Source organism: Solanum dulcamara, chromosome 6 (assembly GCF_947179165.1).
Source record: "Solanum dulcamara chromosome 6, daSolDulc1.2, whole genome shotgun sequence".
NCBI lineage: Eukaryota > Viridiplantae > Streptophyta > Magnoliopsida > Solanales > Solanaceae > Solanum > Solanum dulcamara.
In genome coordinates this window covers 36,277,396-36,280,979 of record NC_077242.1, presented here as the reverse complement: position 1 = coordinate 36,280,979, position 3,584 = coordinate 36,277,396, and positions in this window count along the sequence as shown.

The following is a 3,584-nucleotide window of genomic DNA, read 5'->3' as shown; positions in this document are numbered from 1 at the left end:
TTCACCAGAGTTTGTTGGAGCTTCTCCATTCTTCGGAGCTGGTGGTTTTCTTGGTGGTGGAGCTTTTGAACTTGGAGTTTGCCGTTAATGGCGAAACTCAAGCAAGGCGGGGGGGAGGGGAAGAAATGGAGGTAGTGGGGTTCGATTGTTTGACTGTTGGTGATTTCTGTGGAGCTCACTCATCTTACAAAATCATTGGCCCAAAATAATGGTTAATTAAAAGGTATTTTACATAAATATCATAGTGAAAAAGTCCAATTACAATTTATCTCGACTTTTTTGGTAATTATTCAAATTTTCTCTTTTTTTAGATTTTTGATACATACGAATGACGCTGATACATCGCAATTTGATACATAAGTCATTTTCATGATACATCGCTAGTTGATACAAACCAAACATTGTAAAATCAATAAAACTTATGAATCAGCTTATAACACCTAATATATCATGAACACAATAAAAATAGTAGTAAAACTTATGTTTTACTGATACATTTTGTGTTTGGTTTGTATCAACTAGAGATGTATCATGAAAATGACTTATGTATCAAATCGCGATTTATCAACATCATTCCTATGTATCAGAAGAGAGATTTTTGAATTTTTTACAAATAGTAGGGAATAATTGAAAATATAGGAATATAATGTGTGTAATTTGGTAATTTTTTCTTGATTAAATATCTTAGTAATACAATACCTGTCTGTACTTCAACGTATTTCTAGACAGTATTAAAAACACTAAAATAAATATGAACAAATATAACAAACGACATGTAAAAATGCAAATTAAGGAATTGTGATAAAAAATTGTTAGAATTGGAACTAAATTAAATAAACTGATAAAAATTTTAACACTTTTTTAGAAATAAGGATAATTGTTATGTCAAAAAAAGACGGTTTAAAATTAATTTCAACTTTATAGAAAAAAATCAATTTAGGAAAAGAAGAGTCGCCACTTAATTTTTTAAAGAAATTAAGAAAACTTAATTTAAAAGACTCTAACAGATTTAAATCTTAAAAATTTAGAAAAAAATGTACGAGGTTCTTATTTTTCACTTTGAGAGGTGTTAAGCATTCAAAGTGGCTGACAATTTGACTAATTTTTGAAAATATTAATTTAAAAGGAAACGAAGACTTTCAAATTATTTTTTAGAAAAATGGATCAAACTTAGACATTGAAAATAATATACATATATATATAAATATTTATCAAATGAACAAGTAAAAGTAGAAAATTATTTAAAGAGTAAATTAACATGAATTGGTTTATCTTTAGGAGAATCTAATTAAGTTAAAATAAATTAAAATTAATATCTAAGTAAGTATAAATAACATAAGTAAATAAATTATTACAACCCGAATTAATATAAATAAACAATAAATAACACATAAAAATATCGCATGACACTTAGTTTCTGTATGCCTAGACTAAACTGTTGGATCATCTATGCTTTAGGCCTTAAGCAAAATTCCAATGTATATTGCAGTTGTATATACACTGTATATCGGACTGTATATAGACTGTATACAACATTATTTCTGTATATCAAACTGTATACATAGTGTATAGGACCTGTTTGTTCCCTATATATCAGACTATATATACACTATATAGATACTATATATCATTTTATACAACATTATTTTCCACCTATATTCCGTGTATACAACCCAATATTAATATTCAAATCATAAATATTATCTTCCTTTTCATGTATCAACTCTCCAGCCATTTGAGCAAGATGATGAGAGACTCAAAACTCAATGATATGCAAGGATGGAGTCCAAAGATGGACTCGAATTGACATCACATGCACCAAAAATAAAATTACATAAGCATTTACTCATTTTAAGCTAAACCAAAGAATATATCATGATATTTTAAGTTATCCAATTGATGGGCATCCTAGAAGTGACTAACAACATGCATAGACAAATGAAAGGAAAGAAGAAATATATTCAAGTAACTAAAAAATATGGATTTAATATATACGCTATACTAGCTCAAATTTTAAAAAAAAGAATTAAATCAATTAGGCCATGAAAGTTCTAATTCAACTTTAAACATATTTTTGTTATCTAAATCATGTTAAAAGAAGAAATTGAAAACATGAAAATCTATATTGTCAAAGAAAATTACTTGGAAAAATAATAAACAAAACTAAGAACTTTAATGAAATAATCCTAACACATGATAGCTAATTAATCATAACACATGCTAACTATAAGAAATTTTCATCATTAATCTAATTATTCTTAATACATGCTAACTAAAAAAATAAGACTACGAATCAACTAAATATAAAACATAAAATAATTAAATAAAATAAAGCTAAGAAAAGATTTTACCTCTTTTCTGGCAGCGAGACTGAAGACGACGAGCGGAAGACAACTTCACCGCCACCCAAGAGCTTGATGGAACTCCAATCCATAAAAAGAAAAATTAAAAATTTAGACTCGAACCTTCGTGGGTTCGATATTATAAGAACACTGTTCTTAGCCTAAATTTCGACTTCAATCTCCTATTTTCCTTGAAGAAAAATATAGATTAAAAGCTAGAAATTTTCATAACTTTTAGGCTGGAGACAAGAGTCCAAAATCCTAGCCAAGTTAAGAAAGTTTCTAACTTTGGGGTGACTAAAAAATCTTCCACTTCTTCTCTCTTCTTAATAAGAATATGAACCTTTATATAGGCTCCAAAACCCCCAAATTCTTCATCAATTTTTGATGTGGGAGAATGGTTTTTTTTTAGAAAAAACTAAAAATTTCAAAAATATAAATTATAATTAAACTAACCTAACTAATATTGTATTTAGTAAAAAATAAATCTTTTGAGATGATTTTCGAATAACCACATAAATAGTAATCAAAAATATAGTTTTATAGAAATATGTATATTATACTAAAATTTATAAAAAGATAAAAATAGTTAAGAATAACATGAAAATATCTTTGTTTTTGTAAAAGTCAATTATTTCAAAATGTTCAAAATTCAAAGTAATTCGATAACTAATTTGTGTTATGGATGGTCAAAATTGGGTGTCAACAATAATTATCAAAAAAATTAAACTAAAATTATAAAAAATACATTTGAACTATTTAACGAATAAAATAGGTATAATGCATAAGTACCACCTTCAACTATGACCGAAATTCCAGCAACACACCTTAACTTTATAGGTCCTATTATCCCCTGAACTATTTTAAAATAGAATAAATACATTCTAAAAGCTAATGTGGCACAGAGAGTGTGTACACTCTCTTGAAGGAAAGTGATGGATGGAAAAATTAGACACATGTCCTTTTTAATTGGTAACTCTATAATTAGTTAGTATATATAATTTTTGATATTAAAACTTGCATATATATATTTAATTATTATCATTTCTTTCTATGTAAAATATTTATTTTAATTTCTTCCTCACTTTATTTTTTTAATTTTTTTTCTTTCATTAATTTCTTATCTTTTCACTTTTAATTATTTTTAAAAAATTATGTGGATTTTTTTAAAAATAATTAAAAAATGTTCTTTAATTTTAATATTTTAATTTTTTTATGTTTTATTTGATTGTTTTCAATTCT